The 23,449-nt window shown below is 46.2% G+C and overlaps 1 pseudogene; it reads left to right on the top strand.

Moving 5' to 3' along the window:
* LOC140387115 (myeloperoxidase-like) overlaps positions 1–23,449 on the top strand; it is a 67,624-nt pseudogene that overhangs the window by 22,524 nt on the left and 21,651 nt on the right.

The raw sequence follows: 23,449 nt of genomic DNA, 5'->3' as shown, positions 1-23,449 counted from the left end.
TCCTAGATTAATCATAGATTATCATTGAATTTACAGTGCAGAAGGAGGCCATTTGGCCCTTTGAGTCTGCACCGGCTCTTGGAAAGAGCACCCTACCCAAACTCAACACCTCCACCCAACACCAAGGGCAATTTTGGACACTAAGGGCAATTTATCATGGCCAATCCACCTAACCTGCACATCTTTAGGCTGTGGGAGGAAACCGGAGCACCCGGAGGAAACCCACGCAGACACGGGGAGGATGTGCAGACTCCGCACAGACAGTGACCCAAGCCGGAATCGAACCTGGGACCCTGGAGCTGTGAAGCAATTGTGCTATCCACAATGCTACCGTGCTGCCCTTAAGAACAAAAAAATCTACACTATATAATTTTACCGTAATCCATGTACCTATCCAATAGCTGCTTGAAGGTCCCTAATGTTTCCGACTCAACTACTTCCGCAGGCAGTGCATTCCATGCCCCCACTACTCTCTGGGTAAAGAACCTACCTCTGATATCCCTCCTATATCTTCCACCTTTCACCTTAAATTTATGTCCCCTTGTAATGGTTTGTTCCACCCGGGGAAAAAGTGTCTGACTGTCTACGCTATCTATTCCCCTGATCATCTTATAAACCTCTATCAAGTCGCCCCTCATCCTTCTCCGTTCTAATGAGAAAAGGCCTAGCACCCTCAACCTTTCCTCGTAAGACCTACTCTCCATACCAGGCAACATCCTGGTAAATCTTCTTTGCACCTTTTCCAAAGTTTCCATCAAGAAGGCATACGGCATGCTTGCCTTCATTGGCCGGGGCATTGAGTATATAAATTGGCAAGTCATGTTGCAGCTGTATAAAACCTTAGTTAGGCCACACTTGGAGTATAGTGTTCAATTCTGGTCGCCATTCTACCAGAAGGATGTGGAGGTTTTAGAGAGGGTGCAGAAGAGATTTACGAGGATGTTGCCTGGTCTGGAGGATATTAGCAATGAGGAGAGGTTGAATAAACTCGGTTTGTTCTCACTGGAACGACGGAGGTTGAGGGGCGACCTGATAGAGGTCTACAAAATTATGGGGGTCATAGACAGAGTTGATAGTCAGAGGCTTTTTCCCAGGGTAGAGGGGTCAATTACTAGGGGGCATAGGTTTAAGGTGCGAGGGACAAGGTTTAGAGGAGATGTACGAGGCAAGTTTTTTACACAGAGAGTAGTGGGTGCCTGGAACTCGCTGCTGGAGGAGGTGGTGGAAACAGGGACGATAGTGACCTTTAAGGGACATCTTGACAAATACATGAATAGGATGGGAATAAAGGGATACGGACCCCGGAAGTGTGGAAGATTTTAGTTCAGACGGGCAGCATGGCCGGCACAGGCTTAGAGGGCTGAAGGACCTGTTCCTGTGCTGTACTTTTCTTTGTTCTTTGTCTATCAGAGGCTGATTTTGCCTTTTGGTATGCAAATAGCTCTAACAAAACGCAAGATGCTTGACACCATGTAATACAAAGCAGCCCACTTTATTGGTGCCCCCCCCCCCCCCACCCCCACCCCACCACCCCCACCACCAATGCACAGTAGCAGCAGTGTGTACCATTTACAAGCTGCACTGCAGGAAATCACCAAGGCCCCGCCCCTGAGAGCGCACCTTCCAAACCTACAACCTCTACAATCTAGAAGGACAAGGGCAGCATACACATGGGAACACCACCATCTGGAAGATCCCCTCACCTGATAAAGGAGCTGTGCTCCAAAAGCTAGCGATTCGAAACAAACCTGTTGGACGTTAACCTGGTGTTATAAGTCTTCTTACGATTCTTTTTGTAGATTTTCTAATGGTTTGGGTGCAACTAAGTGGTTGCTAGGCCTTTTCATAAGGTGATTAAGATTCACTCACATTTCGGGGGCAGCACCGTGGCGCAGTGAGTAGCACTGCTGCCTCACGGCGCCGAGGTCCCAGGTTCGATCCCTGCTCTGGGTCACTGTCCATGTGGAGTTTGCACATTCTCCCCGTGTTTGCGTGGGTTTCGTCCCCACAACCCAAAGATGTGCAGGCTCGGTGGATTGACCACGTTAAATTGCTCCTTAATTGAAAAAAATTAATTAGGTACTCTAAATTTTTTTTCAAAGATTCAAGCACATTTCTGGCAATAGAAATACGGACAACTTCTTATTCAGGTAACTTTATTTTAAAGCTGCAACCAGATTGGCCTTGTTCATTGGTAGTCTATTCAGAGAGTTATGATCGCACCTTTCGTGTGTTTCAGATATTCGGAGGGTTGTATACATAATATATACTAGAGGCGCAAAAATTAAGAGATGTGTGTTTTCTTGTTAAATATTTCTTCCATATTTTTCATTTCTAACTTTAAGTCCCCTCAATCCTCTTTAAAGTGTGATATCAGAGAAAACATCCATTCATAAATCTTCTTTTGAAAAATCGAACACCTTATAAAAGTGTCAATCAGACAGAAATCAAATCACCCTGTGGTGCTGAGAATGAGTGAGTTCAGATGTCAATCTGACTTACCAACTCAGGAGAAAGAAGTTTCCAAGAAGATTTAATAAAACTGAGCTGCAAAAAACTGACTTTGAAAGAAAAACTGTTGTGTGGATTGTAATATTGCATTTGTAGTTCAACAGTTAAACAGCATTCTTTGGCTGGGTTTCCCAAATTGACCTCCATCCCACAGGCCTGACCATACTCCCACCTAGATTTCCTACAGACTCTTTTAATAAGCGGAGCACTTAATAATGGGGAAGATGCGCAGATGCTTTGCAAAGTGTATGGCACAGAAGGAAAGAGGCAGAGACAACAAAATTGGCATGAAGATCCGAGCTTGACAGTCCTGATCTATGTAATTAAAAACTTATATTTGTGTAGCACCTTTAAAGTAATAAAATGCCCCAAGGCACATCATAGAAGCATTACAAATGAAGAGGAAACTCAGTAGAGCACATAGCTCCATCCGGCTGTTTTAATTCAAGGCTCTTCTTTGAACCTTTTCCCTGCCTATTTGATGCTTTGGAACTACAAAGCTGAAAATAAAACATATTAAGACTCTCCATCTCTCTGAGGAGTCTTCAGTCAAATCCACATCTAACACCCTGCTCTGAAAACTCTGTTCAATTTTGAGAGCTGTAACAAATACCACCACAGCAGCTGAGACAATCCATAGCATTCTAAAGCAACCAGTAACAGTCTAAATATAATAACCCACAACATTCTTTAAAAAAAGTTAATTTTCAATAATCTCCTAACATCAATGGATCATTGGAAAAATTACAGGATCTGGATCCAGGTGGACACCTTTACAAAAAAATGAATAATTTCTTCCTTGGGCCTCATCCTATCTGTGTACCAAATTTCATTGAAATCCATTTATTATATTTAGAGATATAGTTTTTACAAACAAATAGACTAACAAGGGTATCAACATGACCTTTGCCTCTTTACGTGAAGGAGGTAATTAGACTTCTAAATTCTATGAATATGAACCAATCTCAAGGCCAGACTCTTAGCAAGATTTGTATTTATATTCCTAGGTTGGTCTTTACACATGGGTACCTTTATTTAACCTTTTTCTGAATGAGAAGCTTTGATTCTGGTAAAGCCTTTAGTGAAGGAATAATTAAAATATGTAAAGCCTAAACACATCCTCTGTCATTTTCGTGCAGCAGGGGAGTGAAAAGTACACGGGTTCCAATTTGCAATCCATGGTTTAAACAGGCAACTGCACAGCTTTGAAGAAGAATCATACAGGCTCAAAATGTTAATTCTGTTTTTCTCTCCACAGGTGCTGAGTTTTTTCAGCATTTTCTGCTTTTATTTCAGATTTCCAGCATTTGCAGTATTTTGCTTTCATTATATTCGCATGTTAAAGGAGGTTGCCTCCGTTGGATCTGATGTTGGATAGTGGTATGTCTTAAACATGACGTGTGCAGTTTAAACCAGATAGGAGAAGTTCTAAAGCAGCTAGATATCTTTGGAGAATAATATTTATTGTCACAAGTAGGCTTACATTAACACTGTACTGAAGTTACTGTGAAAATCCTCTAGTCGCCATACTCCGGTGCCTGTTCAGGTACACTGAGGGAGAATTCAGAATGACCAATTCACCGAATAAACATGTCTTTCAGGACTTGTGGGAGGAAACCGGAGCACCAGGAGGAAACTCACGCAGACACTGGGAGAGCATGCAGACTCCGCACAGACAGTAACCCAAGCCGGGAATCGATCCCAGGTCCCTGGCGCTGTGAAGCAACAGTGCTAACCACTGTGCTACCATGCCGCCCATGAGACTTTTATGAATTATAAGAATGTAAAAAAAAATTCAACCTCAAGCAGCAAACTCAAAAGAAATCAGTGTTTGCTGAAATAAGAAACGGCTGTTAGAAATGGGAGGAACCTGGAGACAATTGCACATGAAAAGTACAAGGAACGGTGTCTGTACTAACCAATTAATCCAAGTTTCGGTGATGCTTTGATGGATGTGTTGTGTAATTGAAGATATCAGAGTACAATTTACTGTACAGATAAGGTTGTGTTCCTGTCACGCTACATACACTTTCCATCATAAGGGAGCTTCAGATGAAACAGGTCTTTCATACCATTTAGTCGGAATAGCAATCATAGCATCTGACCATTTCTTGAAGGAGCCCTTTGTCCTGGCCTTACTCATCCTTTCGGCGAACCTGCTCCAATTGTTGATCACTCTCTGTTAAGGAAATAGCTCCTGATATTTTGTTTAAAATCTTACCTTAACAGCCCGAACCCAATGCCCTCCTGTCTTCATCGCCTTCTTAGACAGTCCCTCAGGATCGAGGATGACTTGCTCCCACTCTGATTGGATGGTTTCTGAGGTGGCTGATCAGTCCAACGTGTGATCTTCAGACTCTGTCACATGTGGGCAGGTGGTGCTGCAAGGGTCAGTGGGTGAGGTGTTTAGAGATTTTGTTAAGTCGCAAGCCAGGGGTTCCCGTGAGTCAGTGACGGCGATTGATCTCATTTTGAAGCTACTATTCACCTCAGAACAACAGGTGACTCCCTGACAGCTGCATTTGCTCATGCCAGTATATCCCAGCTATCCCAGTGCTCGTTGACTCTGGAAACTATTGTTTAAAATGGAAATAGCTGAGGGACATGCCCACTTTTTACTGGTATATTGTTCTCTGGTTTTCTATATTTTGTTCTCTCACTGTGAGGATTATTATTCAATGGGTACACAGCATGGAAGATAGAACTCTTGTCAAAGGGGCGAGGGAATAAAAATTTCACAGCTCTTGAAGCTGCATTACTGTTAAAATGACTACGTGATAATATGCAGGATTGTTAAGGGAGCAACAAATCTGATGAGTTGCAAATGAGCAAACATCTTTAAGACATAGGGTGCAATTTAATGGAAAACTTTCCACATGTCATTTTTGGCACGAGGGGGGGCGGGGGTGCTTCCGGACAGCCACATTGGTGAGATCGTGGCCCATTTTTAACGGCACTTAGCGCTGAAAATGAGACCTACAAGCTCCTCGTCATTACTGGCTGTCGCATCATCTGATTTGTCAGACTCATGCCTCAGCGTCTCGTCGCTAACAAGGGGAAGTTGTTTTTAAATGCTCCCTCACCACTCAGCCACAGCCAACACACATGTCAGCGCCCAGATGTACTCCTCGCTTTGGGGTTGCTGACCTGGACATGCTTCTGGAATTCGTTGATGCGAGTCGAGATATCCTGGGCGGGATTCTCTGTCGGCTGATGCCGGAGGAAGACTGGGCAGAGAATCGGTTTTCACGTCAAAATCGTGGCGAGCCAAATCGCAATTCTCTGCCGCCTCATCAGCAATGTCAATGCTTTGCACTCCGCACATACAGTAAACATCGGTTGCATATCATTAGCGGTCCTGACCCGGTATTCTCTGGGGCCTCCGTGATTCTCCGCCTCCAATACCCAATAGCGAGGTAGTAGCTAATAGAGAGGAGGTCAACATTATGATGCGGACAATGGGGATGCGGACAATGGGGATCCCCCCCCCCCTCCCCACCCCACCCCCCCCCCCCCCCCCCACCCCACCCCCATCAACATAGAGGTGAGGTGGGAATGACTGACTTTAATATCAAGGCCATTAAGGAGTCCTAGCAAAACTGGAGTCAATGGAAATCATGAGGAAAAACTCTCCATTGATTGGAGCCCTATCTGGCACAAAGGAAGATGGTTGTGCTTGTTGGACATCAGTCATCTCAGCTCCAGGACATTACTGCAGGAAATTCTCAGGATAGTGTCCTAGGACCGGCCACCTTCAGCTGCTTCATTAATAACCTTTCTTCCGTCATAAGGTCAGAAGTGGGGAGGTTCGCTTAATGTTCAGCACCACTCCCGACTCCTCAGATACTGAACTCCTGAACAGCATCGCAGGTGTACCTACGCTGCATGCACTGCAGCGGTTCAAGAAGGCAACTCACCACCACCTTCTCAAGGACAATTAGGGATGGGTAATGCATGCTAGCCGATCCAGCAAAGCCCACATCCCTTGAATTAAATTAATTTTTTCAAAAATCTTCATAAACTTTAGCTCCTGTCCATATTCTATTCCTCCATCACTCCTGCTCTTATTTATCGAGATTCAGGTTCTACAATGAATTCAATTTAAAATTCTGGATCCTCTCTTTAACTCCTTTCACGGTTTCACCCTTCCCTGACACTGTAACTTCCCCTACCCTTACAAACAACTCCCTCACCACCCACGTCCCTGAACTCTGGCTTCCTCCGCTCACACTTGTACATCCCTCCATTCCATTGTCGATGGGCATGCATTCATCTGTTTAGATTTCATGTACTGGAACTCTCAGCCAAAACCCCGTTTTCCTCCTCTCCTTTAAGTTCCTTTTGAAAACCCACCTCCTTTACAAAATCCTTTGTCACTTCTTGTATTATTTCTTTCCTTGATTTTTCCTGGAATGTTTTTCCATGTTAAAGACTCTATATAAATGTAAGTTGTTATTGCTGATGTATCCCCAGTGCAATTGTCCTTGATATTCACCTGCAATCTGTAATTGGTTTGCACCCACCACACACCCACATGCAGTTCTGAGATCAATGGGTGGTATCAATGGATGTGTGAGAAATCAATGACTCATTCTATATTTCTGACCCTCCCCCCCAACCCCCATATTAACTATGGATAGTACAGAGAGACACACTCTAAGGTTATATCAATCACTGTTGCTGATGGGAGAAGTTTAGCTTGGATCAGATTCTTTGCTATGATATTGTTGCTCTGTGTTTGGCATATGCAGCAGAATCAGCTTGGAGCTTCTAAATCATCGATCCACATTTAACTATGCTGATACATAGAACTAACATGTGCGCATGTCGATATGGAAGGTTTCCATCTAAGCTAATTGAAATCATTCAACTGTAATAACCAAAATATTACTGATATTGGCAGTCACTACATGACATTCCTGCACATGCACAGTTCCTGCTTCCTAGTTCCCTATCAGTTCTTCAATGATGATTGACAGGGGAACTTCCACCAATGGCATTTTGCATTGGAAATTTATGATAGCAAGCCTTCTAACTTCCTGAGGCTTCCAACAAATATCTACATGACATGAGGCTTGTCAACTTTGATTAGTTGTATTCGTGGACCTTCCACCTCCAACTTCCCCATTCAATCAAAAAGCGAGTTTCCCATCTTTTACATTTTTATAGATAATAAGGAGTTGAATGAAAAAAAGGTACTGCTGTAGTTTTTCTCCTGGATTGTCCTTAGCAGTGTCCAGGAGACTCATTTCCTGGAGACTCGAGCGCAATCTTTGAAGAGTTAAGAGTCTAAAGACAGTTGGGATTGGGCCTTATTCGATAACAACATGTTATTAAAGGAAAGGTTCTCAATTTGTCAAAGGTATGTACATTTAGGTGTACATTTGCACATATATTTCGGAGAGCAAAATTTATCAGAAAGAAATGTTGCATTTATCTTATTAGTTAACAGACATGTGTAAATATCCCTGAGATTAGTTTTATTGTTCTTGTCTTTCATTGTCAGATACCTCCGAATGATGCCAGGTTTAACAACAGCATTGATTGCATGCCTTTTGTCCGACCTGCTCCTGTATGCAACACTGGTGAGCTGGGCTCATTCTGTGGAGATGTTTATACCCGTGAGCAGCTAAATGCAGTGACAGCTTTTATCGATTCCAGTATGGTTTACGGTAACGGAAAATCTATTGCAAATCGTATCCGAAACTCTACGTATGATCTGGGATTGCTGGCAATTAACCAGAACTGGTCTGACAACGGGTTGGAACACTTACCATTTAGCAGCAGCCATTCAGGAAGCCCCTGTATTATGAACTCCAATGGCACTAGAGTTCTGTGTTTCTTAGGAGGTGAGAATTCCGGTACAAACCATGACATGATATGTCATGTGGGAGGAAGGAGATGAAGTTATGGTAATTTTTTAAAAAATAGAGTACCCAATTATATTTTTTCCAATTAAGGGGCAATTTAGCGTGGCCAGTTCCCCTAGCCTGCACATCTTTGGGTTGTGGATGTGAGACCCACGCAAACACGATGGAATGAGCAAACTCCATGCGGACAAGGACCCGGGGCCGGAAACGAACCCGGGTCCTCAGCGTCGTGAGGCAGCAGTGCTAACCACTGTGCCACCATGCCACCCTCAACATTATGCTAATGTGACTGAACTAGTAATCCCAGAAGTCCAGGCTAATGTCTTGAGAACATGGGTTCAAATCCCATCACAGCAGCTAGTGGAATTTAAATTCAATTAATAAAATCTGAACTTAACATCAATAATGATGACTATGAAACCATTGTCGATTATTGTAAAAACCAATCTGGTTCACAAATGCCTTATCGGGAATGAAAAATGATGTCCTTACTGTTGTATGATCTATATGCCTGCATGCCATTGTGACGTAAAGGTGCTTGCCTGCAGTATGACATATAGAGTGACATGGTATTAGATTCAGAGACAACAATCTAAAAGCAACTGGTGGCATTTAATGACTATTCATAATACAATACATACCTAATCTATCATACATGTGCCTCTAGAACCACAGTTAAGTAGTTGACTCTTAAATGACCAAGCAAGCCACTAAGATCATGGGCAATTAGGGATAGGTAGAAAATACTGGCCTTGCCCGAGATGCTCACATTCCATGAACAAATAAAGAAATGTCCACATGGAATACTTTTCATTACTGGATCACTGCATCTCTCTGATGAAATGATCAGCATAGAACTTCTACGACTCTTTACACTTTGGCTAACAGATGGAAACTTCCTGAGCCCAAGGTAACTAATATGATCCCAGTCAGCAGAACATTGTTAGTCGTGACTGAGGTGAAATTTATTGGTCATGATCTCTGTTCAGAGGTGTCTTAGTCGCTGAGGTTCAGAGGGTTGGAGAAGGAAGTTCAGAACAGAAAATTACTTAAATTATAACTGAAAGTCAAAGAATCCAACAAAGCCAACAATGAACCGTTTTCAATAGAGTTTGAATTCATTCAAGACACAAGATACAAGAAAGGGGAGCAGTCAACAATGAAGTTACTTCATTGGGAGAAATGAATCCTGCAAAATAAAGAAGTCCAGATAAACTGAAAGAAAAATCACTGAAAAGTGGACAAACAATAATAAATGTTCAAACAGGAGATAGTTAGAGCACAAAAGGATAAGCAATAAAGGGAGTGTAGTAACAGAAGCACTTTGATATAAAAACAGAAAGTGCTGGATAATCTCAGCAGTTTTCTGGCAGCATCTCGCTGATAACCTTTCGAGTCCATATGACCTTTCTGCAGAACTGTTCTGAGGAATTGAGTTCTGTGGAAGGGTCATATAGACTTTTTGAAGATTCATTTACAGGATGTGGGTGTGAAGGAATGGCGATATATTTCCAAGTCAGGGCGGTGAGCAACTTGGAGGGGAACCTCCAGGTGGTGGGGTTCCCAGGTATATGCTGCTCTTGGCCTTCTAGATGATTGTGGGTTTGGAAGGTGCTGTCTGAGGAACCTTGGTAAGTTACTGCAGTCCATCTTGTAGATGGTACACATGGTTATCACTTTTGTCATTGGTGGAGGTATTGAATGTTTGTGGAAACGGGAGCAATCAAGCGGGCTGCTTTGTCCTGAATGATGTCCAACTTCTTGAGTGTTGTTGGAGCTGCACTCGTCTAGGCAAGTGGAGAGTATTCCATTACACTCCTGGCTTGTGGATTGTGGTCAGGCTTTGCGGGGGTCAGGAGATGAGTTACTCACCACAGGATTCCAGCCTCTGACCTGCTCTGGTCGTCACAGTATTAATATGGCTAGTCCAGTTCAGTTTATGATCAGTGGTAACCCCAGGATGTTGATAGTGGGGGATTGATAGAATCATAGAATTTACAGTGCAGAAGGAGGCCATTCGGCTCATTGAGTCTGCACTGGCCCTTGAAAAGAACACGCTAATTAAGCTCACACCTCCACCCTATGCCTGTAAACCAGTAACCCCACCTAACCTTTTGGATGCAATTTAGCATGGCCAATCCACCTAACCTGTACATCAAATCTAGGGCTAATAATACAAAATAAAGTCATGGAATAGAGAGAGAGAGAGAAAAGAAAAAATTGAAAGGCCAAGAAGGGATATGAACAAAAGGCTGTCAACAAGCACAAAGGCAAATAGTAAAGGATTCGTTAAATGAAAGTGAAATCGTATTTCGGCCAATAGAGTCAAGAAAAAAAGTAAACTTACGATGAAGGAATGGTGGAGATACTAAATGAGTATTTTATTACAGAAAGATACACATGGGATTATAGGTACAAGAGAAGGAGGTGGAGAAAAATATAGGATAGTTATAGATAGGAAGAGGTATTTAAAAACTTAGTAGAACTCAATGTACATGAATTCTAGGATGTTGAGGGAACGTGGAGAGGAAACTCCTTGAAGGCCTGACCACAAAGTTTCATGAACTCTTAGATATGGAAGTTGTAAAAAAAAAGCATAGCAAACTCTCATGGTAGGCTAAATACCACTAATTCAGAATAAGAAGGGTAGATAAGGGCTAAATCAAACAATGTAGCACATTTGGATTACAGAGATAATTCAGTAAGGTGCCACACCAGAGGTTCTTCTACAACATTAAGGCTCATATATTGTTATAATGTATTTGTATGTTTTGTGGATTTAATAAATGACAGAAAACCAACAGTAGGAATAAATGAGCTATCTTCATGGCTTAATTAGGCTGAACTGGCAGGCTATCTCAATAATGAATGCTTGGACCTCAGCTGTTTACCACCTATACCAATGGCTTAGATGAGGAGACAGAGTGTAATATGGCGAAATGTCGGTGAAGACACAAAATTAGATAGGAAGGCAAGCTGTGAGGCAGCTACAAAGAGATGCAGATTGGTTCAGTCAGTCGACAAGAATCTGATGGATGGAATATACTGTGGAGAAATGTGAAGTTGTCCACTTTGGTATAAAGATGGAAAAGAAGAATATTTCTTTAAAGGTGAGAGACCGGGAGATACTAGTATTCAACCGGGCCTGCATATATTAAAGAAAACAAATGGTATGGTTGCAACTATTAGGGCAAATATAATGCTGGAGACAGGGCTCACACATTCCGCTGTAAATGTTAGGGGGTATGCCCACCTCTGCATGGCTGGATTTCCCAGCAGTCATTCAATGGCATTTGGGCCTTTATTTTAAACGTATTTTATTACAAACATGTATCAAAGCAGGTTACAGCAAATAAACACCCCGGGAACATACTTTCCAACAATCAACTATACAGTCTGTACAGATTTTTCCCCTTTTACACCCCCCCCCCCCCTCCCCCCACCCCACCGTGATGAACAGCTCCTTCGACAGGGTCACAAACATCCCCCACCTTTTCTCAAACCCTCCTGCTGAGCCCCTTAACTCATACTTTATCTTCTCTAACTGCAGGAAGTCGTACAGGTCACCCAACCAAGCCACTATCCCCGAATGGGATTATGCCGACTGCCACTCCAGCAAAATTCTCCGCCGTGCAATCAGAGCGGCAAAGGTCACAACATCGGCCTTCCTGCTCCCCATGTGCTCCGGCTTCTCTGAAACCACAAATATCGTCACCAAAAGGTCCGGGTCCACGTCCCACTCCAGTACCCTGGCTAAGACCACGAACACTCTGGCCCAGAATCTTCCCAATTTTGCGCAACCCCAAAACATGTGCGTGTGATTCACTGGCCCCTGCCCACACCCCTCACACTCATCTGCTACCCCCTGAAAAAACACACTGGCATTTGGGCCTTTAACTGGCTTGAAGCTGGATTTCTGCCCCCCCCCCCCCAATCAGGGAGGAGTGCCCACCTCAAAGAGCTGCGAGGATATCAAATAACCTGCAGCTCCCTTGCCCCCGCCATTGGGAGTGATGGGACTGCCTGCAAGACATGCTGTGATGGAACCGGGCTGTAAGATATCACAAAGTCACAGAATTGTTACAGTGCAGAAGAAGGCCATTTTGCCCATCATGTCTGCACCAGCTCTCCGAATGAGCATCTCATCTCTTGTCACTCTCCTGCCTTCTCCCCTTCACATTGCAGATTCTTTCTTTTCAAATAATCATTGAATTCCCTCTTGAATACCTTGACTGAATACCACACTCTAAGGCAGTGTATTCCAGCCCATGTCCACACTTTGTATGAAGAGGGTTTTTTCTCGGGTTGCTTTTGCTTCTTTTGCCAATTATTTTAAATCTATGTCCCCATCCTTTCATGAGTGGGAACAGTTTTTCCCTATCTACTCTGTCCAGACCACCCATGATTTTGAATAGCTGGGTATATCTGGGATCTCGCTAGAGCCATGCTGGCAAGCCCCAGGGAGGGAAGTGCTGGGCCAAGGTCATCAGGCTGAGGAGAAGGGAATTTGGGGGTGGGCAATTACATTGGGTGGAACTCCAATGGGCACAGGAGGCCCAAAAGGAGGCATAGCCATTCCTTGCCCATCCACCAGTCTTACAGGTTTTACTTGGCAGGCTGGGCACTTGGTGCCTGCTTCACCCACCATGGATAATACCCCATCAGCAGTAGGAAGAGTGCTTGAAGTGATCATGACTTAAGGGCAGAACTGAGAAAGAAAATGAGAGGGACAAAGAGAGTTCTCAAAAATAGATCGCTGTATAAGGTAAAACAAAGCCCCCAAACCTCCAGGAAAAGTGATGGTGATTTTAAGGAAGTCAATTCTCATCTACTGCATGCCTATTTTGTGCTGGAAATGGACTGATGCTTGATTATCAGACCCACTGATTAAAAAATGTTGAGCCCTTGTGCTGCCGCTCCTGTTGCTTGTCAATGGGATTTCCCATTGGAGCCACCCCATGCCGCTGGGAAATCCGCGGACGGGAGTGCACTTCCAGCGGGACCAGAGAATCCTGCCACCAGCGAATGGCCAGAGAATTACGGCCATACTCTCAGATCACAATGTTCCTGTTGGGGAAGTTTTGTTTATTTTCAAACAATCATGCAAAATGCCTATCAATTTGGTATTCACCTACACAGGGGACGGCCGAGTAAATGAGCATCTGGGGATCCTATCCTTTCATGTACTGTTTCTACGGGAACATAATTGCTTGGCGAGAGAGCTGACGAAACTGAATCCACACTGGGGTGGAGAAACAATCTACCAGGAGGCGAGGAAAATCATGGGAGCATTTCACCAGGTAAAATATTGTAGGATATACCCAAACTGAAAGTTACATTGAAATAGTGCATTGCAATCTTTTACATCGCCTGAGGGTGCGGGTGGGCCTTGGTTTAACGTCTCACCCAGAAGATATCGGGTGGGATTCTCCAACCCCAGGCCAGTTCAGAAAATTGGCAGGTGGGAGTGGGGGGGGGGGGGCGCGATTCACGCACCCCCCCCCCGCCACCGGTCGCCGATTTACGGTGACCGGTGAATTGGCGCCATTGGTGCTTCCGCGGTAGGTGTGGCGCCGGTCGGGGGCTGCTGTACGCAGCCTCCTGGTGATTCTCCGCGTGTGTTGGGCCGAGATAGGCTGAGTCCCGCCAGCGCCATTCACGTGTGGTCCTACCCGGCGGGACCTCAGGGTTCATCCTGGGGGGAGGGGGGATCCGACCACAGGGAGTCCTCCACCGTGGCCTGGCCCACAATCGGGACCTACCTGGTGGGGGCCTATTTTACTCCGCGCCGGGCCCCTGTAGCTTTCCGCCATTTTCCGTCGGGGCCGGCACGGAGAAGGCAACTAGCGCGCATGTGCGAATTCGCGCCGGCTGCAGCGTGCATGCGCAGACCCGCGGCACCCGTTTGACGCCGGGATCGGCAGCTGGAACTGCGTGAGTCACTCCAGTGCCATGCTGGCCCCCTGTGAGGCGCAGGATCGCTGATCCTAGGGACCAGTTGACGCCGTCGTAAAACACGACGGAGTTTACGACGGCGTCAACACTTAGCCTCAGGATCAGAGAATCCCACCCATCATCTACAACAGTGCAGCACTCCCTCAGTACTGAAAGGAGACAGCCCAGCGTAGAGCTTTGTGCACAAGTTCCTGTTATAGGACTTGAACCCACAACCATCTAACACACAGGTTAACCAGGCTTTGAGGAAAAGACATGTTAATTCAGTGAACCAGAATCAAATATTTTAAAGCTTTACAGAATCCTAACCTCTCCTTACTGATTTCCAACAATATTTTTTCCCTGCTAAGTAATTTTCCATTTGCATTTTTGCCATTTTTTTGCCATTATTGACACTTGATCCTTTCTGTATGGATCAATTAGAATATCAATTCGTTATTGGACACTTGAGCTTCAAAAGGGGCAGCATGGTAGCATTGTGGATGGAACAATTGCTTCACAGCTCCAGGGTCCCAGGTTCGATTCCGGCTTGGGTCACTGTCTGTGCGGAGTCTGCACATCCTCCCCGTGTGTGCGTGGGTTTCCTCCGGGTGCTCCAGTTTCCTCCCACAGTCCACAGATGTGCAGGTTAGGTGGATTGGCCATGATAAATTGCCCTTAGTGTCCAAAATTGCCCTTAGTGTTGGGTGGGGCTACTGGGTTATGAGGGATAGGGTGGAGGTGTGGACCTTGGGTAGGGTGCTCTTTCCAAGAGCCGGTGCAGACTCGATGGGCCGAATGGCCTCCTTCTGCACTGTAAATTCTATGAAAACAGTTTCCATCAAGTGAAGAATGCTTCAATTCACTCTGCACAAGATTTTCAATCAGTCACTAAGTGAAAGGCGACTGCTTTGCTATGGTATGTAACCCAGACTTCATTATCCTCTGAAGACAATACACTCATCCATTCCTCTCCCTGACTCCTTTCTGACAGATAATAACCTACAGAGACTACGTTCCTCGACTCATTGGCTCAGACGCAATGCAGAAATATCTTCCTCCCTACGGAGGTTAGAATGAATCCATTGATCCCAGAATTGCCAATGTTTTTGCCACGGCCTGTTTCCGGTACGGACATGTTACCATTCAGCCAATCGTCCATCGTTTCAATGAAAGCTACCAAGAGCACCCACTTTACCCAAACCTTCTGCTGCACAATTCCTTCTTTCCCGAGAATTGTGGAGCAGGGTAAGTACTAAACCTCAGCATCGTCATAAACTGACCATACGCTGCTATTGAAACAACAGTGCAGAAATAGGCTTCCTTTTGATAATGTATATCGATGGAGGCTGGATTCTTTGCTTCGGGGACACCCTGTTTTTTGTAACGATACCGACTCGAAAAGGCGCCTTCGGGTCCTCGGTGTCAATGTTGGGTAGTAGGTCCGCATCGGACTCGGTGACTGTGGGTTGAATGGCCCGGACATTCCTGCGAGGCTGGCTGAAGCGATATGAGTTGGCAGGCTGAGCTGCTCTGCATAAGGCAGCATAGTGTCCAAGTTTGCCACATCTCCGGCATTGTCGGGATTTGGCGGGGCATTGCCGCTTTAAATGGGCGGAGCCACAGTTGCCGCACGTCGGAGCGTCAGTACGTTCGCTGAGCCACCGCGCATGCGCGGTGCGGTCGTACATGATGCGCGCCTGCGCATTACGTTCGTCAACGTCGCCGTCCCCTCGTTTGGTGCGCACAAGCGCGGGAGCCCGCGAAAAGCGTGCAAAATGGCCGCCCTTATCCAGGCTGAGGCCCTGGAGTTGCTCGATTGCTTGGACCCGTTCCGCCTCGTGGGGACCTTGCCGCGCCGTTTCAGCCGCTTGGATGTGGGAATACTGACTCGTGGCGTTTTCGTGTAGCACGCAGGTCTCGATGGCAGTCGCTAGGGTGAGCTGCTTTACCTTGAGGAGCTGCTGGCGTAGGGGGTCCGACGGAACACCAAAAACGATCTGGTCGCGTATCATGGAGTCGGAGGTGGGCCCGTAGCTACAGGACTGCACAAGGATGCGGACGTGGATGAGAAAGGACTGGAAAGGTTCATCCTTACCCTGCAAACGCTGTTGGAATACATAGCGCTCAAAACTTTCATTCACCTCTATGCTGCAGTGAGTGTCAAACTTGAGGAGGACAGTCTTGAACTTTGTTTTATCTTCATCATCCGCAAAGGTGAGAGAATTGAAAATGTGGATGGCATGGTCCCCGGCCGTGGATAGGAAGAGAGCGATCTTCCTGGTGTCCAAGGCATCCTCCCGGTCTGTGACTTCAAGGTAGAGTTGGAAGCGTTGTTTGAATATCTTCCAGTAGGCGCCTAGGTTACCGGTGATGCGGAGCAGCGGCGGCGGGCAGACGCTGTCCATTTTGCAGGATGACGGTATGCTGGTGGAAGCAGATCACTTGCAGGTAAGTCGAAGAAGTTCTAATATCCCTCAACTCCTGGTATCATGATGTGTTGGGTGCTCTGGATCCGTGGAACACATACAGGCCACCAACACTTAAAATAGTGCAACACTATTTTATTAAGTCAGAAACTGTTGAACATACTTTCACTGTGGGTTAACACGATATTAGATTGAACTAAAGACCTATGCCTTGTCCTAACCAGTCTATGCACTCAACACATGGTGAAGATCTGTGCTGCAGGCTGTGAGCTCTGTCCTACCAGGAGGCTGCAGCTCGAATGAGCGGGAACTCTGATGCCCCCTGTCTTTATAGTGCGTGTGCTCTAACTGTTGATTAGCTGCGGTGTTGTGTGTGTTGATTGGTCTTGCTGTGTGTCCATCAGTGTGTGTGTATCTGCACCATGATATACTGGTGTATATTATGACACCTCGCTTGACCACTTCCTCCCTGCCTGACAGGTACACACTTATCAAGGACACGCAGTAGCTGTTCCTTGAACAAGCTCCACATTTCCATTGTGCCCATCCCCTGCAGTTTTCCTCTCCAACCGATGCATCCTAAGTCTTGCCTCATCGCATCATAATTGCATTTCCCCCAGATATAACTCTTGCCCTGCAGTATATACCTATCCCTTTCCATCACTAAAGTAAACGTAATCGAATTGTGGTCACTGTCACCAAAGTGCTCACCTACCTCCAAATCTAACACCTGTCCTGGTTCATTACCCAGTACCAAATCCAATATGGCTTCACCTCTCAGTGGCCTATCTACATACTGTGTCAGGAAACCCTCCTGCACACATGGGACAAAAACGAACCCATCTAAAGAAGTACTCGAACTATAGCGTTTCCAGTCAATATTTGGAAAGTTAAAGTCCCCCATAACAACTACCCTGTTACTTTCGCTCCTAGCCAGAATCATCTTTGCAATCCTTTCCTCTACATCTCTGGAACCTTTCGGAGGCCTACAGAAAACCACTAACAGGGTGACCTCTCCTTTCCCTTTTTCTAACCTCAGCCCATACTACCTCAGTAGACAAGTCCTCAACAAACGTCCTTTCTGCCATCGTAATACTGTCCTTGACAAACAATGCAACTCCTCCCCCTCTTTTACCACCTTCCCTGAGCTTACTGAAATATCTAAACCCCAGCACCTGCAACAACCATTCCTGTCCCTGTTCTATCCATGTCTCTGAAATGGCCACAACATCGAAGTCCCAGGTACCAACCCATGCCGCAAATTCACCCACCTTATTCCGGATGCTCCTGGCATTGAAGTAGACACACTTTAAACCACCTTCCTGCCTGCCGGTACACTACTGCAACTTTGAAACCTTACTCATGACCTCACGACTCTCAACCTCCTGTGTACTGGAGCTACAATTCAGGTTCCCAATCCCCTGCTGAACTAGTTTAAACCCTCCCAAAGAGCATTAGCAAATTTCCCCCCCAGGATATTGGTACTCCTCTGGTCCAGGTGTAGACCATCCTGTTTGTAGAGGTCCCACCTACCCCAGAATGAGCCCCAATTATCCAGGAATCTGAAACCGTCCCTCCTGCACCATCCCTGTAGCCACATATTCATCTGCTCTCTCTCCCTATTCCACGTCTCGCTAGCACGTGGCAGGGTAACAACCCAGAGATAATAACTCTGTTTGTCCTAGATCTAAGTTTCCACCCTAGCTCCCTGAATTCCTGCCTTACATCCCTATCCCCTTTCCTACCTATGTCGTTGGTACCTATGTGGACCACAACTTGGGGCTGCTCCCCCTCCCCTTAAGGACCCGAAAACACGATCCTGGCACCTAGGAGCAACACACCAACCGCGAGTCTCTCTTGTTCCCACAGAAGCTCCTATCTATCCCCCTAACTATGGAGTCTCCAATGACTAATGTCCTACGCCTCTCCCCTTTCCCTTCTGAGCAACAGGGACAGACTCTGTGCCAGAGACCTATACCCCATGGCTTACCCCTGGTAAGTCCCCCCCCCCCACCCCAACAGTATCCAAAGCGGTATAGTTGTTACTAAGGGGAACGACCACAGGGGATCCCTGTACTGACTGCTTCCTCCCAGCCCCTCTCACTGTCACCCATCTATCTTTATTCTTCGGAGTTACTACATCCCTGAAGCTTCTATCTATGACCACCTCTGCCTCCCGAATGATCCGAAGTTCATCCAGCTCCAGGTCTGCCACAAACTTTCTGGCGTCCGCTCCTTCGGCCCCCTCTTGGAGGCCAATAATTCTCAAATTTTGTCTGTGGGCTCTGTTTTCCAGGTCTTCAATTCTGTCAAGCAACCTTCTCTGTCGCTCCTTCAACCCAGCTATCTCTATTGCAGCGATCGTTTGTGTGTCCGCCTATTCCTCCACCGCTTGCTCCAGCTCCTTGACCTTTTTGTCCTGAGCGTCTGGCCTTTGGTTCACTTGCTCCACCGCTTTCTGCAGCGGTTCTAAGTTGTCCCGCTTCATGTCTTCAAAACTTCCTTTTATGACCTGCAGCATATTGTCCAGCGCTGCTTGGATCGTCTGGTCCGCGGTCCGGTCAGCCATCTTTGGTCCCGGGTCAGCTCCCGCACCACTTTGTCTCTGCCCCTTCTTTTCCTGCTTTCGCTGCTTTCTGCTCTTCTTTGTTTCCATACAGCTCCGCACACTTCAATCAGCAACTTTGTGGCCGTCTTTTCTAGCACTCAAAAGTTCTGAAAAGTCGGGAAACCAGGTCCAAAAAGCCAGCCGGAGTGAGAGCCACCGAATGTGCGACTCACTCCCTCATAGCCACCACCGGAAGAACCGCCATATTTATAACCAGATAAACAGAGCAACATTACTGGCGACATCTGACGGGACTTGACCTAGAAGTGGCTTTGTCACTCCGAGGGAACCCAAATTTGAATTAGAATCCAATTGGAAAAAGAAAAACCACAAGCGTAAGACCAATACTGATCAAACCTCCAAGATTCGGAAGTGTCTTATTTGCATGCGAAATAACAGGGATATAAGGTAAACCTGAGAGATTTTGTTGCGTAAAACTTGGGAATTTTGTAGACCGGAAATTAGCTTGAGCCGTACCCGTGTTTACATCACCACTTTATTCCCCCCTGTTCCAAATTCGGTAGAAAACCCGGTGATAGCGATAGAAATGGCAACGAAGGCAATGGAACGCCTTATGAACCCCCAGGAATCGAGGTCGCAGCGACCGGTAGAGTAGGACAGTGTCCCGTATGGGAAGAGGAAATCAGAAAATATCTCAAAGAGAAAGGATGGCCTCTTTGGAGTGAATTTTGTGCGAACGATGAAACAAGTCACGGAAGTACAAGGCATACTTGGTGGGAGAACCCGACAGAGATCCATAAGAAGAGCTTAGGGAAAGCTCATAAGCCGATGGCAATCGTGTCCTGCTTGGCACAATTGTGAGGCACAGAGGAGGTCATGAGGACGCTCCGCAGAGAGATTGAAGAGCGAGATAAGAATAGTGAGGGAGACGTGAGTGAGTACGAGAAAGCAAACAAGGAACTGAGAGAGCAGTTAGCGGCGAAGGACAAGGAGATGGCTGATGTCAAACGGGCACACCAATCTTGTCTCGCCCATTGAAGCAGCTTTCAGTCGCAATATGATAAGGCCTACCAAGACACGCAATATGATAAGGCCTACCAAGACACGCAAGACACACGTGTTGGTAAGAGAAGAAACAGAACACCAAGTCAAGCAGTTACAGAAACAATGTAACGATTTAACAACCAGCCCTACGAGCACTCCACAGTTCCACAACGGAACAAAAGCCGAGCTCGGTAGACCACGCTAAATGCCGAAAACAAATTGCAGACCTGCAATCTCTACTTTCTCTACAAAATGGATTCCAGAACACGTTTGGACCCCAATTAGACCAAGAAAATGGCCCCGATTGGCAGGAGTTTAATGAGACTGACCATCGATTATAGGGAACTAAATAAAGTAACCCCAATAGCAGCCCCCACCGTAGCCACGGGTCCTGAGACAATGCTAAAACAGGGACTCCAGTCAAAACTTTTTTCGGTTTTGGACACTAGCAATGGCTTTTGGTCCATTCCATTGGATAAAGCGTGCCAATATAAATTTGCTTTCACCTTCCAGGGACAGCAATATACGTGGACGTGCCTTCCACAACTCCCCCTCCATTTTCCACCGACAACTGGCGAATGGTTTAACCAAATTTTCCCGACCCGATTACCTTGTCCAGTATGTAGACGACTTGCTACTGCAGACGGACACTAAGGGAGAGCACATTTCGAATCTCAACAAACTATGAGGACTCCTTCAACAAATTGGATGTATAGTGAACCCCAAAAAGGCCCAGATTCTACAAGAAAAAGTACTTTATTGAGGAACAGTGATCACCCATGGCAAATGCGAGATCGAGCAGAAATGCATCGACTCCATTGTCAAATTACCCCAGCCCCATAATGTCACAGCCCTCCGGTCATTTCTAGGACTGGTTAGCTACTATAGGAATCACATTGACGGTTTTGCCACAAAGGCAGCGCCCCTCTCTGAACTCCTAAAGAAGAAAGCACCATGGGAATGGCTTCCACAGCACACGGATGCCGTGGATGCATTAAAACGAGACCTCAGCACAGCTCCCGCATTACAGGTCCCAGATCCACTCTCCCCATACGCAATTGAAGTTGCAACCACCGACCGAACCCTTTCGGCCGTGCTCCTCCAAGGAAGACACGATCATATAGGCCCCTGTAGCATACGCCTCACGAGTTCTCGACCCAGTTGAGCAAGGATTTTCTGCCTGAAAAAGGCACCTGTTCGCAGTTTTTTGGGCAGTTCAATACTTCGCCTACATAAGAGGACTCAACCCCATCACTATTTTTAACAGAGCACACCCCAACTCAACTTCTACTAGATGGTAGACTAAAGGACGGCACAGTCAGCCAAATTCGTGCCCCCCGATGGACCCTTCTCTTACAAGGGCGGGACATTGCAGTAAAGAGGACAGAAACACACACTTTCCTCGCAGATAATTTACATTACGCAGGCACCCCACATGAGTGTGAAATCATCACCACCAGGCACAACACAGGACCCTTTGTACCAAAGACAGCTCCCCCGAAACCAGGTACTACACCTCAGAGACCCCAGCCCACAGACATAGGCGCACCCCTAAAGATTTATGTGGATGGCTCCTCCACAGTTTTGAACGGTAAAAGGATTACTGGTTGTGGTATATATGTAGAGGGCGCGCAGGGACGCACGTTAGAGGAGATATCTTTGAAATTGCCTGGACATTTAGGCTCACAGCAGCAGAACTAGCAGCCATAGCGTATATTGTAGAGCACTCCGACTCGTTCCCGACCCAGCCGACATATATTCCGACAGTCTATATGCCTGGAATAGCTTAACAGAATTCCTACCCCTGTGGGAATCTAGAGGTTTCATTTCCGCAGATGGAAAATCCCTATCCTCATCCCCATTACTCCAACATATTCTAAGGACAGCTAAAGATCGGAAATATGGTATTATTAAAGTTCATAGCCACCATCGTTCTTCCCCCCTGGTAACGTTAAGGCAGACGCCCTAGCAAAGGCAGGTTCCAGACACGGTCACTTTTGGCATCCTCCTGAGAGTGCCCTAGTACTCACGGTTCAGGTCTCACAGACCAACATTCAGGATTTAGCACAGGCCCAAAAAGAAGACGAGAAGCTCAGGGAAGTTTTAAAAGGCAACTTCCCAGCCCCCTATGATAAATACAAGAACACGTTGACGACACATGACGGTATAATTTTAAAAGAAGGTATTTATGTGGTCCCCACTCAGGACAGAAACCAAATTATTTGTCAATTCCATGACAACCACAGACACCAAGGCATAGAAACAACCCTCGCCCACCTCAGACCTCTCTGCTGGTGGCCTGAATTAAAATCCAATGTAACGCACTACATTGAAAACTGTTTAATCTGCGCCCAGAACAAACCTGACAGATATGAAATTAAATTAAATGAAAATTGCTTATTATCACAAGTAGGCTTCAAATGAAGTTACTGTGAAAAGTCCCTAGTCGCCACATTCCGGCGCCTGTTCGGGGAGGCCGGTACGGGAATTGAACCGTGCTGCTTGCCTGCCTTGGTCTGCTTTCAAAGCCAGCGATTTAGCCCTGTGCTAAACCAGCCCCTCAAGGACTGCAAGGAAAGGTCAGCTTAGTCACACCCGCCCCGTTAATGGCCCCTGGATGAATTTGCAGATTGATTATATAGGACCCCTACCCCCCTGCAAGAATGGTTTTAAGTATGTGTTGGTGGTCATCGACACCTTCACAAAATGGGTGGAAGCTTTTCTATCCAGAATGAACACGGATAAAGCGACAGCCAAGATCCTCACTCAACACTTCTTTACAGGATGGGGTCTTTCCCGCAGTATAGACCGAGTCCGACCAAGGCCCACATTTTACAGGACGAGTGATGAAAAACGTACTCACAATTTTCGGAATCAAACAAAAATTCCACATTGCATACCACCCCCAATCAAGCGCAATAGTGGAGAGAATGAATAGGACTCTCAAAGCAACCCTAAGGAAAATGGTGCAACAGCACAATAGCACCTGGGACACAGTTCTCCCCACTAATGTTCATAAGGAACACGGGATCCACGTCGACAGGATACACCCCCCACACCCTCATGACCGGACGACCCATGAAGGGGACAAA

This window comes from Scyliorhinus torazame, chromosome 12 (genome assembly GCF_047496885.1).
Source record: "Scyliorhinus torazame isolate Kashiwa2021f chromosome 12, sScyTor2.1, whole genome shotgun sequence".
Taxonomy (NCBI): Eukaryota; Metazoa; Chordata; class Chondrichthyes; order Carcharhiniformes; family Scyliorhinidae; genus Scyliorhinus; species Scyliorhinus torazame.
This window is presented reverse-complemented; position numbering and strand designations above follow the sequence as displayed.